Source organism: Sorex fumeus, unplaced genomic scaffold, assembly GCF_029834395.1.
Source record: "Sorex fumeus unplaced genomic scaffold, SorFum_2.1 ptg000033l, whole genome shotgun sequence".
NCBI classification, from domain to species: Eukaryota; Metazoa; Chordata; class Mammalia; order Eulipotyphla; family Soricidae; genus Sorex; species Sorex fumeus.
The window spans coordinates 22,787,825-22,812,244 of record NW_026606090.1 but is presented as its reverse complement, the minus strand read 5'-3'; positions in this window follow the sequence as shown (position 1 = coordinate 22,812,244).

The following is a 24,420-nucleotide window of genomic DNA, read 5'->3' as shown; positions in this document are numbered from 1 at the left end:
GCGACTTTTGGCAGAAATGCATCCGGACCCCATAGTAGGTTACTGTAGCCGGGCCTCTCCAGTGGGGAAAGGGTGTTGTCCCTCTGCCTGCTCCCTCTAGGCGGCTCAGTGCCCACCATCCTCCCGAGGCCACTGGACAGTCAGGTTTGGGTCCTCAGTGACAAGACATGCTGGGCCTCACGGGACGGGGGTGAGCCGGCCTGTTCCTCCCCATTCCAACGAGACCCCAAGTCACCACCCATGAACGACTTTTCTGGCTCCTGATCAAGCTGCTTAACGGCCATGATCCCAGAGACTCAGGAGCAAATCTCGGAACCCAGCAGGTTTGGGCAGAAATCCCTCCAGATTTAAGTGCTAAAATTTCAGAATTTCAAAATCACTCGGCCACTACTGCAGCCATGTGACATCATATGTTATTCATAACCAGGATTAGAAACTAAATTATCTCCTGTTGCCTTTTCAGCAGATCTGAGTTTTGTGGTAAAATCTCAAATAATAATTGGTGGGTCTGGTGTCAAAATATTGAATGTGATCAAAGTAAAGAGAGAGTAATGTGGAAATCATCTGCCCCACAGGTAGGGGGAGGGTTTGGGATGGGGGTATACTGGGGTTTTTGGGTGGTGGAGAATGGGCACTGGTGAAGGTACGGTGTTTCATTGTATGACCGAGACCTAGACCCGAAAGCTTTGTAACTGCTCTCACGGTGATTCAATAAATAAAATTACAAAAAATGAAAAAAAAAGTAAGGTGGAGTTCATGCCCAATTCAATCAGCTAATCAGTGGCTGATAAATAGCAGTACTCCTACTGTAGCACTGGAGCACTGTCCTCCCGTTGTTCATCGATTTGCTCAAGTGGGCCCAGTAACATTGTGAGACTTGTTACTGTGTTTGGCACATCAAATATGTCACGGGGAGCTTGCCAGGCTTTGCCATGCAAGCAAGATACTCTCAGTAGCTTGCCGGGCTCTCCAAGAGGGGCGGAGGAATCAGACCTGGGCCAACTGGGTCGGCTGCATGCAAGCCAAATGCTTTACCCACTAGTACTGAGTACTACAAAAACTCAGTACTCCTACATTAGAAAAGATAAAGTGGGAAATTTCAAGGCACAAGTAATTTCAACACTTCAGGATGGAATAAGATGTGGTTCTGACTGTCTTCGAAGATTATTTTCTTTCTAGCTCCACGGTATTTTGAACTGTGACACTGATAAGAGAGATCATCTTTTGTTGCATGATATCAACTTAAATTTCTTATTTATTGTAGCAATTATTATCCTAATTGACATTTTTGTTGGTAATTTGTGCAAGAGAAAAACAAATCTGAAGTGTCTTTTGACCCCAACCCTGTCTCTACCATCACACTGAGAGAAGGAGGCTTATAGAACCAACCATGATCAGCAATGGTGAGGAGACGGGGAGTAGGTTCCGTAAGATAACTATACTTGATAACCTTATTTCAATTATTGGGACTTCTGTAATGAAGGACAATATTTGGCCAAGAAGGTACTTGGCTATCTTAGTATCATGACTTCAATTTATATAGACTTAATAAGTTCTAGGAGTGTTTTCTCAGAACCTGAATCATCTGATTAAATTGAATAGGCACAAATATCACCATTCCACTGATGAGGTTGGTCATCAAATGCAGTAAGATTTATCTACTCTCTTAAATACTTATTATGTACAAGGATATAACTCATAATATGTCTACAGATTTTCAGTACAGTATCTTAAAAAGAAAAGAGAAAGGTCAGGGAAAGGCAGCAAGCATCCCAAAGCCAGCATGGGACTGGCATGCATGAAACAACTTAAACTCACCTACCTACTAGATGAAAGTCACAATTTCATGTGTGTTTTAGACTTTCCAAATTCTGACAATACCAACTCTATTTTACAGACGAGCATCTGAGGTTCAAAATGATAGTCAGACTCCCAGGTAATTATTTAGTTAGCAGAATGTAACAAAAGGTTACATAGGTTTCCTGGCTTCCAGATCCAAACTGGATTGTTTCTTCTCAAGCCTTAATGTTGAACAGCTTCTTCCTAGAAAGTCAATTCCTTATCAGCCAGAATCTTATTCCTGAGATTCATTAGCTCTCGATTAATTGGACTTTTTTTTCAAGTTTGTTTGCTTTTTATTTCTAAAGTGTTTTAGTTCAGAGAAAAATCGATGGTTTTAAGGAAAATGGAAATATTCTTTGAAACTAGTTGCTTCTTTTCCTAATCTTTCTTACTGTTCATTATCTGGGACCTAGGGAGATTTCAGTTTAGTAGTGCTGTATTTTATTTTGTAGGTGGTGTTGTTCTGGCGAGTTATTGCTGCTTTACCAAGGCAGAGCATGAGACTAGTGAGGGAAAGGGGTTATAGTATACTTCATAGGTCTTTGGAAGAAGACCTCATATTTCAATTTTTCCATGTGGAAATCTAAGAGTTGACTGACAAGAAAAAAAACCTATGTGAAGGAGAGTGATTAACATTTTCAGGCACACTGGAGCTCCATTGCTTATGAGAAAGTAGAAAATGGAAGCTCATTCTTAGGACAGAAGGTTATGAGTCACTGCAGTGATGAAACTCAAAAAGTAAAATCCTACAAGGATTACTGTCAGGAAGTGGAGAAATACCAGAAGCAGAGATAATGAAATAGGCTACAAGGCATCTTAATCCTGCAAAGCCACAAGTAATCACCTTAAATGGACAAAAAGATGTGACCATGTAACAGCACAGTTTTTACTGGTTATTTGGTTGAACTCTGAATGCGTTCATAGGAATCTGTGAGAGGCACAGATGAGAAAGGGATGTGAAGGTCAGCAGGGAGACACACAGCAACCAAGGCTTGCCTTTAGGAGTTCGAAAAGGGAAGGAAGGAATTCTCTTCTAGCGCCTCTGTGGGGATAATGGCCCTGCTGACACTTTGATTTCAGGCTTCTCGTCTCCAGTGAAAGAATACATTTCTGTTGGTTTACACCACCAAGAAAATTCATATGAGTTTTATTAGCATGTGAGTTAAATACCAAAAGTTTACCTAGAGGCAAATCCAAGAGGATATAGTTTTTCTCAGATTGTGAAGGAAGAACATTCAATATGTAAGACCAAAAAGACATCAGGCTTATGCTAGCTTACTCAGAAAACAGTTTCAAAATGAGTTCTACATTGAGACAGCACAACATAGTTGGTATAATTCTCGATTTAAGAAGTTGAAACAATAGTTCAATGAGTAACTTGTTTTGATTGTAACATGATTATAACATAAATACCGCATAAAGACATTCACCTCTGTAGTGAAAGAGAAATGGAAGAATTTGGGAGAAGTCAGGTTAATGGAAATGGATTTTGAAACAGAATCCAAAGTTTATGTGTAGGCAGGAGCTGGCAGATAATTGTGCTCTGAGTACAGCAAGAACAAAGATACAATCATAGAAGAACAGTGCTATTGTATGTCAGCACAATAAGACTTGGAGGAGGCAACAAAGTCATCTTTGTCGAATATGATGTGATTAGTTGTTTAGATATTGAAGAGAAAGTAAGTGTCAACCCAGAGAGAGAAAGATATCCAACTTCCCCTATTCTTATCAGCCAAGAGAACTGAAGCTCATATTTTCCTTCTTGAGCAGCAAAATTGAGCAGAAACGGGAAGATATTGGGCTCACAAAAAAAAAAAACACACCAGAGACAGGCAATTTACACATCAAATATAAGTATGTAATGATTTCTGAAGAAGAGATTGTACGTTGGGGAAAATGAGGGTAGACAGAAAGGACTTGTGGTGCAGCAGAATTTAAAAATAAACCAAGTGGGGGTGGAGCAATAGCATAGCGGGTAGGGTGTTTGCCTTGCACCCAGCCGACCCGGGTTTGATTCCAGCATTCCATATGGTTCCCTGAGCACACCAGGGGTAATTACTGAGTGTAGAGCCAGGAGTAACCCCTGTGAATCGCTAAGTGTGTGTAACCCAAAAAGCAAATAAAATAAATTTTAAAAATAAATAAATAAACCGAGGATCCAAGCTCTGGTACATCTGCACAATGGAATACTATGAAAAGATGAAGTCATCAAATTTTCATATAATTGGATCAACATGGAAAGTATCATGTTGAGTGAAATTAGTCAGAAAGAGAGGGACAGGCATAGAAAGATTGCGCTCATCTGTGGAATATAAAGTAACAGAATAGGAGACTAACATCCAAGAATAGTAGAGATAAGGAAGGACCAGGAGATTTGCCCTATGTCTTAGAAGCTGGCCTCACATGCTGGAGGAAAAGGCATCCCAGAAAGAGAAGGGAACACCAAGTAAAGGGTGCTGGGAGGACCCACTTGGGTTGGGAGCTGCGAAAAACAGACTATAGACTGAACACGATGGCCATGCGATACCTCTATTGCAAACCACAATACCCAAAAGGAGAGAGAGAACAAAAGGGAATGCCCTGCCACAGAGCTGGGGGTGGGGGGAGAGGGATACTGAGATCATTGGAAGTGGAGAATGGGCACTGGTGGAGGGATAGGTAACTGATCATTGTATGACTGAAACGCAAACACGAACGTTTGTAAGTATGTAACAGTACCTCATGGTGATTCACTAATAAAAAATTTTAAAAAAAAGAAGAAAGAAATGGAGAGATCCTATGCTTGGAATGTCTTCTAAAAACTTGGAAAATGTTTTCATGAGACCCCTGAGCTCTGAAAGTGGGGCCCTGCTCTTTCCTACACTGAAAGAAACAGGTCTTCCCATGAAGACTCGGCCCTCAGGTCACTTCCATGTCACCAGTTGAAACCTATTACAGGGGTCTTGAGGTGAAGACTCACTTAACTGTGTGGATGTGTGAGTGTGTAAGCACTCCCTAGTTAAGCACTTAGTTTGAAGAAGAGGGTGGTCAAGACCTTGTCTGGAACAAAGAGAGAGAAAGAGAAAAAAAGAAAGGGGGAGAGAGAGAGAGAGAGAGAGAGAGAGAGAGAGAGAGAGAGAGGAGAGTAAGACCACTCATCTCTCCATGGCCCAGGAGCATGGAGGTAGTGGAAGGTGTGTCTATACAGATACACAATATGGGGGCGGGGGGAGTCATCCCGTGGATTCTTTTAACTACTCTCTCCATAAAATAACAAAAAAGGGTAATTACACTACCTAAATACTAGAGTATTTATTAAACGCCATCACATTTTCCATACTTGTGGGAGTGAATATTGAGAATGAAATAGAATTATAATCAGACAAATTGAATCCTAACTCAAAGATTTAACTGTGTGTCTTTAGGCGTGTTACTTAATCTCTCTGAACTCCCTTTTTATAAGAAGCATCAGTGTCTTCACACAGTTTTAGAATTAAATGAATGATGTGTTCAATTCACTTAATATATACACTCAATCAACATTAGAGTCCCTTGAAAGCAATATTAGCTTTAATAATCCACAGAACCCAGTGAGATCTGAGTTGGCACGCATTTAATGGGAAACTCACAATCTACCATGTTCTTCTTCATCAGCAGTGACTACTTTCTTCAAACCTCTTGCCCTGGATGCAAATCTAAACTGATCACTTCACTTCCTAAACCAGACCTCCCAGAACATATTTTCTTACTGCCGAGAAAACTTAGATTTAGAACTGGAGTTTTTATCTTTACATTTAATGTCTTCATTGTATTTTATTTTTGCAGAGACCCTTCGAACCATTGATGGCCATTTGCTTTTATTACAGAGGGTTGGCACAGGGCAATGAAAACTTTCTAAGGAGAGAATATGTACAAATCGAGCGCATAAAATGTCGTAGAACTCAGAGGCCAGAACCATCTCCATGGCTGTACCTTGTTCCATTCTCCAAACTTTCTAGGCGCTGAACAAGCAGGCAGAGGCCATAGACTCAGTTCTCTAACACAAAAAGAAGACCACAACAAAATCTTCGGCCTTTTCCTACTGTCCCTTTCCATTTCATTAGCTCAGTGAAAAGCTGAAGCAGCAGAAATACCCACTTTTTTCTTTTAATTTTAATATTGTCAATTGTAATAAACAGAACCAAGTTTCACCAGCAAACTGTGTTCTGTTTGTTCAAAGAAAATTAAGCTGTAGTTTTCAAATCCTGCCATAACTAGATATTTGGGTTTGGAATAAGACTGCAGCTTCTCAGTGCACTAATGAATTCTGCTAGCTGCTAAAGATTTGGAGTTGATGCCGAGCTTGTGGGGCTATTTGATTCATTTGCCACCAGTGATTCACTTAATACAATACGTAAACAAAGGGGAAAATACCTTCTGTGGCATTGGAAGCACGTAATGGCCTCAGACAAGATAATCATAGCAAGCTTGTTGACTCTTTTCCTACTTAAATAGCAGCCCAATTATATTTACATAAACATGCAATTGAGACTAAAGAGTTATGCAAACAGTTGTGATGAATAAAACTTTATTAAGTTAGGGATGAGTGCTCTTGAATAGCTCTGAAATGCCGAACAGCTGAGTTAAGTGATGGTGAAGGCAGCCATCCCTGCAGAGAGAGGCTGCTTGCTCCTCATTCTTCCCTCTTTCTTTTCCTAACCTTGGAGACCCCCTCATCACCCACCTCCCACTCCACGGCATGTACTGTAACTAAAGAGACACTTGAGTGCTGCAACAGGAAGTCTCACCCCTACAGAATGCATGTGTGATCACCAAAGCAACCCTGGGTGGGTATCACATGCATAAGTTGCCTGCTTCTACTAAAAGTGGGACCCCTGCTGAACACATGTGCAAGCATCACAACTAATGGAACACAAATCTCAGTGAGCACTGTGATTGAGTATGCAAACCTCCCAACCTGAGATGTGGCCCCCAATAAGCACCATATCAAAAAATGTATGAGCCAGGTGTGTGTGTTAGACAGAGAGAGAGAGAGAGAGAGAGTGAGAGAGTGAGAGAGAGAGAGAATGTGTGACTCATCTCAACTATGAAGAGAGTGGGAAAGGGACAGAAGAACTACAAAAATATTTGCACTCTGAGTATATCAGACTCAGAGACTATAAAACCCAGCTCCTGGAAGCATGCGGCCGCATTTGCAGCCGCGCGACATCTTATCTTCTCATTCCTACTTTGGACAAACTGGCAGGCTACCGAATATAACGTGCCCACACGCAGAGTCTGGCAAACTCCCCGTGGCATACCTAATATGCCAAATACCAGTAACAATGAAGGGTCTCATTCTCCTAACACTGAAAGAGCCTTGAATATGGCACTTTTTTCAAAAGTCTCAGGGCTAGGACAAAGGAGACATTACTGGGGCCTGCTCGAGGCAATCGATGAATAACAGGATGGTTGTGATTGTGGTTGTGATTGAGTATATCACAGAGAAACTGCGACTCTCTAAGTCTATAGGCATTTCAAGCTAATGGAGATGAGTGAAGAGAAGACGAGGACACTAAATCAAACATTGATGGTTTGGTTTTCTGAGTGTAGGCCATTTTTCCACTTATCAGTAGGCATTTTTGAATATTTTGGATACATAAATCAAAGAAGCTGTCTTTTTTTTTTCCCTTTTTGGATCACATCTATCCGTGTTCAGTGTTTACTCTTGCATCACTCCTGGGGAACAATATGGGAGGCAGAGATTGGACCCAGGCTGGCCTTGTGCAAGGGAGCACCCTGCAAAATGTTCTATCTCCCTGGCACTTATTTTCTATTTAACTTTAAAAAAATTATGACTCGGTTAGGTATGTCTCCAGGCCCTATGACTGCTAAAATACTTAGGTATGTACGATACATCTGCTTGGCCTCAGGAAAGCCTTTGTGACACCCTTGGCTACCCACTCCTGTCTCTGTGCTGGGTTCCTTTCCTCTGCCGGGTGAGCCTGATTCACTCTTCAGGCTCAGCTCCTGAGACTGGGATCTGGACTCTAGTCTCTGTCTGGGGCTGAACATGCAAGATTTTCCCTTCATCAGGCTAATGAAGTAAGAGTCTTATGTCATCATTAGTGCTGGTGTTAATCCAAGCAGAACTAATATTGGTGTTGTTCCAAGTAGAATGAACCAAACCCAGCCCCCACCAGCCAGCTGTTAGCCGGGCATTTCCTACTGCAGTGAATGAACAATTCTCTGGGGGTTTCACAAACAGCTGAGTCCAGCAAATGAACTTCAGAGGCCCAGGAGTAAACCGCCTACCTGATAGAGATTTGTTCTAGGAGAATACCTGCACTTAGAACTTTTGAACTGAAAGCAAAAGGGGATCCGTTTTCTGAATAGCAAATAATTCTAAGCTTGCCACTATGAGAGGGCCACATGGGGGCAGCTATGCTCTCTTAGGAAGAGCTGCTTGGCTGTTCCCTCGCCCATTCTGTGCCTGTCTCAGGGACAGGAAGTATGTGCTCGAGTGATTTATTCTACCAGAGAGGGCAAGGACGGTCTTTTCAACTTTATGTCACAGGCACCAGGAGAGATGTAAGGTAGCTGTTGAATGAACATAAATTATAATAGAATGTCTCCCGGAAATGGTTTTACTTCATCTTCCAATTGCATTTGACTTTCCTTTTATTCTCCACCAAGTAAAATGTATCTTTTCTAGAACTTTTCATTTGAACCTGTTTCCTGCTTTTGTAGAAGATGGTAAGAACAGAAACCAGGAAGAGCCAGTCACTGCATTATGAAATTTACACTTTTTTTTTAGCAATTTACAAAAGTTCAAGATTTTTTTTAATTGAATACAAAGTTACAAAACTGTTCATGGTCAGGTTTCAGTCATACAATGTTCCAACCCCAATCCTTCTGCCAGTGTCCTTTTCCTACCACCAATGACTCCAGTTTCTCTCCCCTGCAGTTTGTCTCTATGGCAGGCCCTTTCCTTCTCTGTCTCTGTCTCTATCTGTCTCTGTCTGTCTCTTTCTCTGTGTGTGTGTGTGTGTGTGTGTGTGTGTGTGTGTGTGTGTGTGTGTGTGTCCTTTGGGGCATTACGGTTTGCAATACAGGTATTGAAAGATTATCATGTATCTTCCTTGAACAATTTTAAATAAATGACCATTATCTGGAGTTTGACTAGGGTAAGGAAGAGAAGATTGGTTCAAACACTTTCTGACTTACCTTAAGAACTACCCAGCACTCAGAGCTAGCATTCTGCTTACCTGTTTAGCCGAAAATGACCCATCTGGAAAAAAAAAAGAGGCTCATTGTGATATTTCTTCCTCACATTAAAATACCTTTTTTTAGCTCCCCTTATAAAGTTCTTGTAGTGAGAAAATTTATCAATATTGTTAAAAATGTTATGAAAAAGTGCTTCTTGCATAATAAATGCTTAAAATATTATGAGAGAAATAAAATGGGCAAGGGGAATAAATGAAAGCTTTGAAGAGCAGTATTTTGAAGACAATGAACTAAAGTTGATTACGGGAATAAGCAAAAAAAAACAAATCATTTGTCCTGGAGAGAGATAATACTGGGGTTAAGGCCCTTGTCTCGCATGTGGCCAACCCCTTACTTGGTTGGGTTCCCAGTTTATTATGATCCCCTAGGCACCCCCCAAGAATGAATAGAGGGCTGAGTACCGCTCCTGGGTGTGACCAAAAAATCAAAATAAATTAAAAAATCAAAAATCAAACAGTTTTCTGTGTTTAATTCTTACTGTTGGCTACTCTTTAACTGATTTCCACGTCCTCTGCCCTCCCCCTACCCCCAAGCTGCAAGGTTTCCAGGCTCTCGGTTTCACTGAGACGCAGATAAATGTCTTTTAATTAGTAACAGATAATATGGATACCGAGAGGATTTTCTCCTCTGTGGCCACTATTCATCCAGATGTTCAGTCTTGTCTATAATGACTCAGCTATCAACTCCTTCCTCTTGAATCTCTCCCTCCTCCTCCTAGATCCCACCAGAGATGGAGAATAACTTGGATTACTGCACTAGAAAAAGTGAAGCTTCATTAACCTTCCTCATCTCTTTTCTGAACCTTAGCTTCACTCTTAGTTTGTATGGAGCACTTGCTATGAGGACTAGATTGTGTTTCTGAGGCCCCATTTAGTTTGGCTTCATATTCTGATCTGGGCTGGAGCGATAGCACAGCGGGTAGGGCGTTCGCCTTACAAGCGGCCAACATAGCCGACCTGAGTTCGATTCTTCTGCCCCTCTCGGAGAGCCCGGCAAGCTACGGAGAGTATTTGATATGCCAGACACAGTAACAACAAAGTCTCCAATGGAGACGTTACTGGGCCCGCTCGAGCATATTTTGATCTGGACTTGCAGGAGGCTGGAGAGATAGTACAGTGGGCAAGGTGATTGCCTTTCATGGTATTGACCCAGCACCCAATATGGTCCTTGATCTTGCAGGAATAATTCCTGAACATAGAGCTAAGAGTAACCCCTGAGCATTGCCAGGTGTGGCCCCAAACTCAAATTAAATTAAATTAAATTTGTAGAAATCTGTCAGTTCTTTAATTTTGTACGTACAGTTTCCTCTTTCTCTGATTATCCTTATGAAGAGTAAAACTTTCAATATACTCAGATTAAAATATTGTATTAGTTTGAGAAAAAGCGCATAGAAGTAAATCTGTTTATAGTAGAGTTTTCTTAAAGGATTCTCCTGATTGGGGACAATTACTACTTATAGATTGTTTGGGCCAAAGCCCAGTAGTTTTGTGCAATCCTGTTTTCTGAAAGCCAAACTGTGACAACAGTAATAGACCTATTTACTGAGCAGCCAAATTTGTGCTGCAAGCATAGGCCTTGGCTGGTGACTTTTCATGCAATATTGTAAGTGGGTGATGTTATAAATAGCACATGATCATTTTCAGGTCACCAGTGAAGAATGAGAGACCCACTGAGAAACACGAATGTATGTTCAAGTCACATGGTTGCAAAAAATTTAACTGTTATTTTGTTTATAAAACCACTGTCCACACTGGGGGTGGGTCAAGGAGTGACATTCGCATGATCATAAAATAGCTAACTGCAAGTTTCTGAAGGACACTCTCTTGGATGATCTCTCTACTAAAGATGTTAGATTTTGCAGGCGGACAGAGTCACCAAGAGCCATGACCCACCAAAGTCGCTCTGTACCCTCCTGTGTCAGCCCTATTCTATGTGGCTTAAAGTTTAACATGATCAGTTTTATTACAGACAAAAATCATATTTATGGGGCTGGAGAGATAGCACAGTGGATAGGTCGTTTGCCTTGCACGTGGCTGACCCAGGTTCAATTCCCAGCATCCCATATGGTCCCCTGAGCACCGCCAGGAGTAATTCCTGAGTGCAGAACCAGGAGTAACCCCTGTGCATCGCCAGATGTGACCCAAAAAGCAAAAAAAAAATCATATTTATTTTGTATCTTCTTTTCATACTTTTCACAAGGACTGTATCCCATTCATTTCTTTCAATTCTTCAATATTTAACTTTGTAGTTTTGGTCTGTTTCAGATTCAAGTCATATCGAGATATACTCAGACTTACTTCTGGCTGTGTGCTCAGGGATCACTTGTGATAGTGCTTGGAGGACCATATGCAGAGCCAGAAATCAAAGTGGCATCAGTTACATGCAAGGCAAGCACCCTAAACCCTGTAATATCTTTCCAGTCCCAATTTTCTAGTTTTAAATTGGGACACAATTTACAATACTAGATGATAAGTTGGGCATGAAGAACTGAAGACATCCCTGAAAACAATATGAGAAATTTACTCTCCTTTCAGGATTGTGGATCCTTTACCTTTGAGGTGTTTCTTAAACATCTACTAGTTACTCTTGCCTTTATGACTTGATTTACATGCTACATGTAATCTTCAAAACTCAATAACTCATTATAATTATCCTTATGTTTATTGATAAGCATACTGGAAGTTGAGAGGGACAAAGCTGGCATGAGAATCCAGGACCATCTAGCCACTAGTGGCTCAGGGATAGTTGTCATAAAGAACAAAACCTCTAACTTTGACGTTGTAGAAAGAGTACAGTGGGTTTAATCCCTGACACCATGTATGATTCAGGCCTTGCCAGGAGTTATCCCTGTGCACAAAGTCAGGAGTAAGCACTGAGCACCACCAGATGCTTACAAAATCAAACAAACCAAAAAAAAAAAAAATCTAACTTCTCCTGTTAGAGCTGGAGCGATAGCACAGCGGTAGGGCGTTTGCCTTGCACGCAGCCAACATGGCTGACCCGAGTTCGATTCCTCCGCCCCTCTCAGAGAGCCCAGCAAGCTACCGAGAGTATCTCACCCACACGGCAGAGCCTGGCAAGCCACCCGTGATGCATTCGATATGCCAAACACAGTAACAACAAAATCTCCAATGGAGACATAACTGGGCCCACTTGAGCAAATCAATGAACAATGGGAGGGCCTTTACCTTACCTTACCTTACCTGTTAGAATCACCAGGTTGTTCCACTTAGCTTAGTTTTCGTCATTAACTTCTTGATCAACCATCTGTTGAATGTCTTTCTATGCTTATTATATCTCTGACAAGCCTGAGCACTAGAGAGAGGAGTATATGAAAGAGCATGTGGAAGACTATTATTATAGCATTGTTAGAAGCACCAGAAATTTGTAATGGTTTCACCCACTTTTCAGACTAAATCTAATCCCAACTTGAGGTAGTCTACCTTAGGGCACCCTCACCCTCTACTTCCATGCAGTTTGCAGATTCTGAGGGATAGGAATGATGATTCCCCAGATCCTTTAATAGAGCATTGTAGAGCAGATACCTGAAGGGTGATACCTGAAGGGTGGTGTGAAAAAGCGAAGATAAGAAGCAGGACTGTCGCACCCTTTCTTCCAAGAAAGGAAGAGGACTCTGGGCAAGAACAGCTGAAGATGGATGCTGGATCCATGAGAGTGTCAGATTCAGATTTCCCTCCCTCCATGAGTAATGTGCCAGGTCTGGTTCTGCTTCCTGCCAGAGTACGCAGTGATGCAATACCCACAGTGGGGGATCCTCAGGGAAAGGGTGTGAGCTGCCAATCTGGGAAGGACAGACAATGAGAACAACCAAGGAGTGGATGTTTTTTAAGTTATTAAAGCAAAAGATGCAGTCAGCAGGTGGATTCCAAAGCAGGTGTCAGTGGAAATAGCCTCATGTAAAGTATTTTAGAGTACAGTTATAAATGAGGGCTAAGAACATCCTTGTTGTAACTATATTGAGCACTGATGTGTTCTACGCTTTTTTGATGTGAAGACAGTAGATATTAAATGTTCCAGTCACACACACACACACACACACACACACACACACACACACACAAAATGGTCATCATGTGATACGATTGAAGTGTTATCTAAGGTTAGAGTGGCAATCCTTTCAAATTTATAATTATACCAAACAAAAGTGTGGGATACCTTAAATATGTATAGTATTATACATCAATCATATCTAGATAAAGCTGGAAAAAAACTGAAATAAATATGATTGCTGAAACCTCCTATATCCTATGTCCTATTCTAAGGCAAAACTTCTTAAACTTTCACCGCTTATAACCTTTTTTGCCCAAGAAGCTTTTTCACAACCTCGGTGTATATAGATATACAAAATAGAACTACGAATCAAACATTTATTGAAAATCATAAATTATTTTTAAACTTTTTTTGTTTGTTTTTGAGAGCTTTTCTCGGGTCTTATTCCTGTTTCTGCATTCAGGAATCGCTCCTTGCAGGCTATTCACTGGGCTATCGCTCCGGCCCCTAAAACAGCTTTTTTTTTTATGTTAAAAATATAGGGCCATGAGCCACAGTTTAAGGAGCGAGGCTCTGGGCATAGATAGGGAAGCCACATCAAGTGTGAAAAATCCGTCCTGTGGAGTAGGATGCCCCAACCAACACTGCATCTCCACTACTCCATTCATCAAACAAACACATCAGCTTATACAAATTCTCACACTGATGCATATGCCCACATAGTGGTCCAGTTGATAGAATGAAGGAAAGTATTCACCCTTATTATCCAAAATTAAGGTGTGCTGGATGCCAGCACCCCCAGCTATATTTCTAAAGTTCCTTTTTGAAGTGAAGCTCTAATTGCACAGGCAATCGTTTAGAATATATCCAGGTGGATGTGGAAAGACCCATTCCCCAGCATAGCTTATGAGTCTTTTCTCAGCAGAAACCTATCACCTTAATGAAAAGATTAACATGTGCTGCACGGCATTTTTAAACCCCAAAGAGTCACAGTCTACCCAAAACCCCCGGAACAGCACCCGAGGACCCTACACACACTGCTCAGTCAGCTGCCGCCACAGCCCACGTTTGTCCAGCGAATAATTGCACTCAAGTGCCCCGGGCCCCCTCTCTCGTCTTTGCAGACTGTCACACCGCCTGTGTCCTCTGATCCCTGCCCTCCTTTTCCTCCAAATTAAATTTCAACTTTCAGTAAACCCCTGTGAAAATGACAGGCCGGTGCCAGAGCTGTCTTTTAATACACAAAAGCATAAATAATGCCATCCATCAGGTCTGTCACTCAGAAAGACAGATTGCTACTTGTCCAGACCCCTGCACGGCACCGAAGCCAAAGTTAGAAAGTGTCTCTTTTCTTTCTGGAGTCACTCTCTCACCCACATGCTCACTCGCTCGCTCTCTTTTATTTGCTGGACTGCTTGATTCTGATTAATGGTCCTGTCAGGGTGGGATTCCACTTGCTCGGATAATGAGTCAAGAATGTATTCCCTGTCACAGGCACAGCAGATGTCAGGGGCAGAAGGGCTCAGGGATGCCAGAAACAATATACAGTTTCTTCCTAGTCCCCTGACAGGCCAATATGCTGCACAAGGTCTAATTTATGTAGACAAAATGCAGGCGGGGCTGCAGCAACTGGAAAACTGCCCCCAGAAACCCCGGCGACAAAGCGGTTTGCCAGTGGGACGGGTCGGTTGGCTGGGCCTGCTGGGCTGTGCTCGCCCTGGACCTGAGCCGCAGGCTCAGCAGCGCTGTCTCCCGAGGTCCGGACGCGTCGGGAGGCCCGGGACCCCTTCGACTTCATTAAACTGCACTTTATATCATTCTGGGAAGAAATCAAACAGGGCAGAGGGCTTCTGTTTCCTTTAATGGCTTGATTAGGTTATTCACTGCTGGGCTTGGCTATTATCATACTGGAGCTGCTGATGGAGACTGAGAAGTATCAGGGCTCCCGGCGGCTCTGGCCAGGCACCAGCTTTGCTTTGATTGGACTAATGTGATCTCCGAAGTTGGTGCACAGACAGAGCTGGTCAGGGTTCCTGGTCATTCTGTCCGCGCTGCAGGAAGTAGAGCTACTCCTGGGTCAACGCACTGGGTCTCAGCTCAGAGATGCATGTGCTTGCAACTCCTCCAGCTGTCCACCACTTAGATTCCATGCAGTTGCTTTTTCTTTTTCCTTCCTTCCTTCCTTCCTTCCTTCCTTCCTTCCTTCCTTCCTTCCTTCCTTCCTTCCTTCTTTCCTTCCCTCCCTCCCTCCTTCCCTCCTTCTTTCCTTCCTTCCTTCCTTCCTTTCTTCCTTCCTTCTTGCCCTCCCTCCCTCCCTCCCTCCCTCCCTCCCTCCCTCCCTCCCTCCTTCTTTCCTTCCTTCCTTCTTTCCTTCCTTCCTTCCTTCCTTCCTTCCTTCCTTCTTTCCTTCCCTCCCTCCCTCCCTCCCTCCTTCCTTCTTTCCTTCCTTCCTTCCTTCCTTCCTTCCTTCCTTCCTTCCTTCCTTCTTTCCCTCCCTCCCTCCCTCCCTCCCTCCTTCCTTCCTTCCTTCCTTCCTTCCTTCCTTCCTTCCTTCCTTCCTTCCGTCCTTCCTTCCCTTCCTTCCTTCCTTCCTTCCTTCCTTCCTTCCTTCCTTCCTTCCTTCCTTCCTTCCTTCCTTCTCCCCTCCCTCCCGCCCTCCCTTCTCTCTTTCTTTCTTTCTTTCTTTCTTTCTTTCTTTCTTTCTTTCTTCTCTCTCTGTGAAAAATTTCTTGGACTATGTTTTGAAATATAACCTTGAATCAATAAATATTTCCCTTAGATCACATTCTTTTGACACATAGCCAGCTACTAAATGTTAAGGACACACTAGAATTAGATCAATCAAAATTGCGTAGGAGAATCATCAAATCACCAAGACTGGAAAGCGAAACCATATTTACCCATCTCCATTTCAGTGGGAACTGTAGCACAAACATCTTCCATTAGAGACAAACACTTCAAAGAGATGTTAAAACTCCACATATTAAGTAAGTATTAAGTAAGCTTTGTGGGGCTTATTGGACCCCATTTCTGTGTGTACAGTAGACTTTTCTAAAAGTCTGTCTGACTTCAGGTATTAGGTGGTGGTCCTGCTGGTTAAAAGGCATCAAAACAATTGAGCTTTGAAATCCAATCAGAATCTTAAAAGCTCAAATGATCTTCATTCCTTCCTCCCTCTCTACCCTTCAGTCTCATCTTCATTCTTCTCCCTTTCCTTCCCTTCTTGCTATCCTACCCTCCATTTTCATTCACCTTATTTTGATTGAAGTAATGTGATTTACAAGTTCCCATATTATTGCTTCATACTTTTGGTGCTGCTTCTCCAACCCCTTACCAGAGTGTCAATGAACTGCCGCCCCTTTCCTGACCCCCCTCACTTTGCTTTGCATCCTCACTTCAGAGTTTTACTAACCATATCTCAGAGTTTGCCTCTATTGAGGATTGTCTAATGCCTTGTTTTGTTTCTTTAGATTCCACATATGAGTGATATAACCTAGTATTTGCCTTTTTCCTTCTAATTCAGTTCACTTAGCACGATACCTGATAATTATATCCAGGTTTAGAGAACTGCAGGACTGCAAGATTCCATCTGTTCTTCTAGCTGAGTAGTAATATTGTGTGTGTATATATATATATGTGTATATATATATATCACTTTACTTGATCACTTGATCCCCCGTTATTCATCGATTTACTCGAACTGGTGCCGGTAAAGTCTCCATTCATCCCTGTTGCGTGCTAGCATAGCCCAATAGCATCTGTTCATTCTAGGAACATGCAGAGCCTCAAACCGATCATTCGGGGTCTTGAAGAAGAAGTCTGACCATCTTGTAGGTGGGCGTCACGGGATATATATATAATATATATATATGTAACATATATATGTAATGCAAAATTTCATTATTCACTAACTTATTGTTAAACACTAGGGTGTCTTCAGATTTTGACTACTTTAAATAATACTACAATGAACATTGGTAAGCATAATTCCTTATAAATTAATGTTTAGTGTGCTTGGAGCAGATTCTCAGGACTAGACTCACTCTTCTTAGTAGTAGAATGGAAACTCTATTTTTAATTTATTGAGGAGTCTTCACATCATTTTTCTGACAGTTAAACCTGTCAACAGTCCCACTTACAGAGTGTGAGGGTCCCTCTCAAATTTCATTGGTTATTTGTATTTTTAATATTGCCCATTCTCAATGATATGAGGTAACATTTCATCATATTTTAAACATACATTTCTCTTATAATCAGTGATTATGAACACCTTTGATTCCACCTAATTCTTCAGAAATATATTTTTCAACAGAAATGGTTATTATGTAGAGAGACCTAGTGATACAGCACGAATGGAATGTTACCAAGAGAAACTTTTCTTCAGAAATAATTAGTGATAATTCTATTCACATTGCCCAGGAGTGATTGATGGTGATTTTACTTCCTTCTCTAGCTCCTTTTCTTCAAAAATGAATTTTGCACAGAGAAACTATATTGACTGCAAGTTACTAAGGGGAACTTTCTCATGGGAATTTTTAGGACTTCTTGATTACAAAGAACAAGTACATCCTGCTCTCTGATCAGACTAGCCCAAGAATGTGAATTCCCTTTTTCATAAAAGTATGCATCCTGTTGCCCATTCAGGATAGTTTCCTCCTTCAGGACCTGCCCACACTTGTAAGTGTACTCTGTTAAATTTGTCTTTTACTTCTGACTTTGGAAAATTTTTTACCCACCCACACAGCTTCAGTAAAGTTTTTTTTTATATACTTGTTGACCATCCTTATGTCTTCTTTGAATAAGAATCTGTTTCGCTCCTCTCCCCATTTTATGGGATTGTTTTTGTTTTGATAGTGAGCTTTGTGAGTGCTTTATATTTCTTGCAGATTAGTCTTTGTCTGATATGTAAATATTTTCTTCCATTCCAAAGTTTCTATTTATTTGGGCATCATTGTTTTCATGAGACATCACTGTGACAATCTTTTGCTTGCTTTTGCTTTTGCTTTCTTAGCTAGTGAGGTAGATCCTTAAGAACTCCTATGAGTTTAATATAATTGAGAATTCTGCCTGTGTTTTCCTCTACATATTCAATGCATATTAGAGCCAGAGAGATAGTATGAAGGTATCTTTGCAAGTGGCTGACCTATATTCCATCCCTGGAATTCTATATAGTCCCCTGAGCCCACTAAAAGCAATCCCTGAGTGCAGAGCCAGGAATAAGTCCTGAGCACAACTGAATGTAGCCAAAGGGACAAAATAAATAATTACAGGTCTGTGAACAAGGTTTTAAATCTACTTTTAATTATCCTTTATGTTTTGAGTGAAATGGGGGCTCTAGTTTTTTCCTCCTTTTCTTTTTCTTTCCTTTCTTCCTTTTTTTTCTTTCTTTTTCTTTTGCAAACTGGATAAGATTTTCTAGCACAGCTATTTTGGTTTTGCACTGGTTTTTGATTTTGGATCACACCTGGCAAAGTTCAGGGCTTACTGTTGGCTCTGAGTCCAGAAATTACTCCAGATAGGACTCAGGGGGACTGTTTAAGGTGCTAGGGATTGTTCCCAGTTGGCCAGGTACAAAGAAAGCACCCTAACCTCTGTACTATCACTCTATATCCCCTAGACCTGTTTTTTGAATATATTTTTCTTGTTCTACTTTGTGAGCTTAGACCCTTTGTTGTAAATTAACTATCCATACATCCAATAGTTTGCCTTGAACTTTCTATTCTATTCCATTGATCTATGGGTTTGTCTTTTTCCCCAATACTATGCAGTTTTGATTACTACGGCTTTGTAGTATAGTTTAAAATCAGGAATGCAATGACTCCCATGTTATTTTTTCTTGGGTTTGCTTTGGTTACTCTTGCAATTTTATTGTTCCATCCCATAAAAAAATTTAGAAGTAATTGTCGTCTGTCCTCTTCATTCATTATTCTTTTTGATTTTATTTGGTTAGTTGCATGGGCTGGAGAGATAGCACAGTGGTAGGGCATTTGCCTTACACGCAGCCAACATGGCAGACCCAAGTTCGATTCTTCCTCCCCTCTCAGAGAGCCCGGCTATCTACCAAGAGTATCTTGCCCGCACGGCAGAGCCTGGCAAGCTACCCGTGATGTATTCGATATGCCAAACACAGTAACAACAACAAAAAAGTCTCCAATGGAGACGTTACTGGGCCCTCTCGAGCAAATCGATGAGCAACGAGAGGACAGTGACAGTGACAGTGGTTAGTTGCGTATACAGATTTTTTTCTATAGATTTTTAAAGAATATTTTCTTACAATAACTTTTTTCTTAAAGATATTTAAAAGAATTTAAGGGACCAAAAGAAGATAGTATAAAAGGTATATGAGTATAAAAGAAGATAGTATAAAATTACTTGCCTAGTTTGTGGATGACCCATATTTAATCACCAGCCCTACATATGGTTCCCAAGTCACCTCAAGAAGGATATCTAACTAACAAAATAGGAGAAAATCCTGAGCACCAGCAGGTGCATCCCCAAACAACAGCAACAAAAATGCAATATTTTTAAGTCTGACACTATTTCTGTAGTCAATGTAAGTTGCAGAAAAATTGTGACTTCTGCAGGTGGACAGGCTAGCTTTTGAGTTGACTCCATGAGAGACTGATTCAATGAGTCTCAGGAGAGGCTCAAGGTCGTGAGAAAATCACTTTAAACTGGATTGTATTTCTTTTAACACTAAACAGCAGCTTTTGAGATAATACATACACTGCAGAAAATCTGGTGGACCTTAAAAGGTAAAGGTAAAGGCCCTCCCGTTGATCGTCGATTTGCTCGAGCGGGCCCAGTAACGTCTCCATTGGAGACTTTGTTGTTACTGTGTCTGGCATATCGAATACTCTCGGTAGCTTGCCGGGCTCTCCGAGAGGGGCGGAGGAATCAAACTCGGGTCGGCCATGTTGGCCACTTGTAAGGCAAACGCCCTACCGCTGTGCTATCGCTCCAGCCTTGCATAAGCATTTTCTGAAAATCAGGTGGGCAGTAAATGATAGCAATTATTGTCTCACCACATAGCATTGTACTATGAAGAAAAAAGCTACTACTATGAAACAGGATGTATTTATCACTATTTCGAAAGGAAAATATTGACTCCTCAGTAGTTATCACTGCCTACTTCAGCTATGTTAAAGTGTACCAGTGCTGAATATATCAATATCAGTTTCATTCTTATTATGGATCCCAAAACCTTCATACTGGCTCCAAACATTTTCCCAACTTCTACCTCTTGACCTGCAAATCTAATCCTGTTCCTTCCAAATCTTGAATAAGAGTTAAATCTCTCTAAATCCAACCACAGTTCTCACTTCTAGTGAAACACAAGAATTTCATGAGTCCGCGATGTATTTTCTCCACACTAAAGTGAAAAGATACATTATTTATTGGGAGGAATCAAGTTGCAGAAATTTTATATATCACTGTCACTGTTCTGTTGTTCATCGATTTGCTCGAGTGGGTCCATTGTGACAATTGTTACTGTGTTTGGCATATTGATTACGTCACAGGTAGCTTTCCAGACTTTGCCGTGCCGGTGAGATACTCTCGGTAGCTTGCCAGGCTCTTCAAGAGGGGCAGAGGAATTGAACTCGGGTCAGCCATGTTGGCTGCTTGCTAGGCAAACACCCTACCGCTGTGCTATTGCTCCAGCCCAACCTATATAATGTACCACCGTATCACTGCCATCCCATTGTTCATTGATTTGCTCAAAAGGGTTCCAGAAACGTCTCCATTTATCCCTGTCCTGAGATTTTAGCAGTCTCTCCTTATTCGTCCTTCCCAACGATGCCATATTGGAGGTTCTTTCAGAGTCAGGAGAACGAGACCCATTGTTACTGTTTTTGGCATATCAAATACGCCACTGGGAGCTTGCAAGGCTCTGCCATGTGGACAGGATACTCTCGGTAGCTTGCTGGGCTCTCTGAGAGAGACAGAGAATGTATATAAGAAAATACAAGCAAGTATGTTAAAACTAAACATGTGTGCTGCTTTAGGTACATCAGTAGACTATAAGAGGCCGCACGGCCTCAAATGTCGCTGCTCTGGGAGCTTTGTTTTATAGTCTCTGGATCTTGGCCATTGTTGGGATTCCAAGGCAGTTTGTGGGTGTGACTGCCAAGTTACTGGAAAATGGGGAATCTGGGAGGAGGAGACCCAGTCCCAATCCAAGCAGGCTTGAAGATCTTAGCCCCGGGTCCCACATACCTGGGTTCCTCTGCCAGTTCCTTCACACATGAGGCTCATCCTAGTGTGTGGAGAGTGGCCTTGGCCATGGCATTGGTTGGGTTTTGGAGGTTTTTGGCTACCGGGGTTCTGTTTGGGGAAGGGAGGGAAACTCAACCCACCCCCCTCCAAGGGCACCTGGTGAAAACAGCCTGACATAGGAACATGAGATCTAGAAAATAAAAATCTAAGTTATAGTCAATATTCATATTTACTTAAATTTATTAGATTCTGAAGATCCTTAAAAACTTCACAATAATTACTTCCACCAGTGATAGATGGGAACTCCAATATTTTTGTCATGATTCTATTACTTTTACATTAAAAACAAAATTTAAAATAAGAAGATAAAAGAAGACCAAATGGTGGAGGGATAGGTATTTGATCATTGTATAATTGAAACCCAAGCACAAAAATTTGTAAGTCTACAACTGTACCTCATGATGTCTCACTAATAAAAAAAAAGAAGACCAAATGAAGCAAACCTTATTTTATTAACAACCCCCTACTCAACCGAAAACATTGAATTCTCTCTACCAATCTAAAACTGACTAGAGAACCATCACACCAAAGCAAATAACCTAATATAAAATAAGTCTACCTCTGAGAAACTCAGAATATAAAAGGCCAAATATCAGGAATGTTAGCAGGAAAAAACTCTAGAGCAATGCACTAGTGAGGAAATTCAGATGGCAGAAAGTAGAGTTGACACCAGAGAAGAGAAGCCAAGTAAAATAGGCCACATGCATAAGACCTCACAGAAGTGGTCACAAAATAGAGGGGTACGGGAAATATTATGATCATCAGTTGATTTTCTGTTACAAATTTGCTTTCAAAGGTAAATTCCTGTAGTACCTTTATGTATTAGTATCTATTTCTAAGGGTCTTGAAAAGAATATTTGCAAGTTTTAGGGAACATGTTACCAATTGGTGAAAAAGATAGATTGTCAATATCTGCCTCCTCCAAAAAAAATAAGTCAAGTAAAGCTTCAGAAAGGCAACTTATGAAAAGAAACTTATTGTATAAAATGAGCAACATTTGTACAAGGTTGACCTTCAAACATGCCCATTTTGATATATCTGAGTGGAGGTCATTCATCACAGACTACAAAATCCCAGCGCTGAGGCACCATACAAGGTCACCAGAAAGATGCCAGCGTGAGCAACTGGAACAAAAATGGAAAAGAACAGTGGGATGGAAAATTAATTTTAAATTCCAGTCACTGAACTGTTTCCAAAGGTCTGTCTGTTCCAGGGTGTGGGGGAAGTGTGGTGTAGAACTGGCCTTGGCTGATTCTTTGCCTCTGTCTAGGATCTTACTAGTGTCAAGACTCCCCCGTTCACCCCCCAGACATCAGTGCAAAGGAGCCTGGGAATGACATCACTGGCCACAAAGGATTCCGTAGCAGAAATGAAGTACGTGTTATTATTAAGCCATTTCCCCTCAGGTACTCTCTGCCTCTACAGTCTTAATGACAGGGACAGGCCAAAGTTGATAGCTGGTTCCTCTCTACACACACACACAAACACACACACACACACACACACACACACACACACAATCTTCTTCAAATTTTCCCCACTTACCCAAGGTTAATTGTCCCTTCCATCTTAGTAGTTTATCAATTTTGCCTTCAAGATTGGCTCAGATCCAACATTCTCTGCATAATTATAAGATGTTACCAGGCCTTTCCAGAAGCCACGCCGGAAGCCTTTCTTGCTGTCTTTCTGAATGCATTCTTTAATCATACTGCAAGGGGAAGGTGGAAGGACCTTGAACTTTCCCCAGCCTAGGAGTGGGGTAGCGGGCACACCCTTCATTGGCAGGTGTCAGAGAGACACACACAAGGCTTCTGTCAATTGAGTGATGCTGATATTCGGTGACTCTGATCTTTGGGTGATAATTCACTCAAATTCAGAAGCTGTTGTCACAATTATTGCCCCAATCCTCAAACACATGGGATGCTATGACAGTTTCAGTAAATTTTCACTAAGAATTAGTAATTACTCCACTCACATGCGTTGTCTCTAAAGTACAAAAAAATCTTCACTTAATTTTCTCTATCCTCCAACAAGTTTAGCATTAAGTAAAACTGTATAATGCAATTGGGTCTACCAGTAAAGTCCTTTCTTTCAGTATCTACTGGACTTGTTTGTTTCCCCTACCATAGTTGTAACTACAGGATATTGAATGAGTTGTCATTATTTAATGACCTTCTGTAGTTACTTCCCAATTTCTAGTCACTTTATTTTTTATTCTCTGCATCAAATAGGACTTTCAGTTTTAGTTTCCTCAAAAACAAAACCTGAGGCAAAAACTTGCATGTAGTTCATTTATTTTACAGGTGACCCCAGGAAGCAGAATTAAGGATGGGAAGTGTGCAGAGAAAAAGTCAACGTAATTGTGTATTTGTGGCTTCTGACATAGCAAAGGTGGAATTTGATTCTACTCAGACTCCTTAAAGGATGAGAAGAGTGTAGACACCAGCCCAGCCTGGCCTACCTAAAATATTAGGAGTCTCTAGTACTTATCCACCATCGCTGATCTCCTCTGGTGCTTGAGTTTTGTCGTATAAGCATTTATTGACCCTCATCTGCTGCCTGCTGTTGGAAAACTAGCTCCTCGGAGTCACCAGGGAGTTCCTAGGAATGCAGAAAGCACAGAATGCAGGCTGGAAGCCAGACACCGGTTCCTTCAGCAAACACCGAGTTCACTGACACTGTCTTCCCACCATGGATCTGAACCAAAACATGGGCTGAGACTATGCAATGTGGCACAGGCACCAGAGATTTCTGCTATAGCATTAGTATGATATTCTCTATTCCTAAGATGTCCACATAATTAATATCTCTCCTGCAAGTTCAGAGACCCTTCTTGAGAGTAGAGATCACCCAGATGACCTCTGAGGACCTCAAATTAATCTTGGTGAAAAGTAAAAAGTGGCACTTTCCCCACCTGCACGGGGGTGGGGGGTGGGGGGTCAGTCACACCATCTCAGACTCAGAACAGGGCAAAGAAAGAGACCTCAAGTTAAACATAATTGCCTGCTCACACCTCTGGGGAATGGTCCTGTGTAATCGCACACC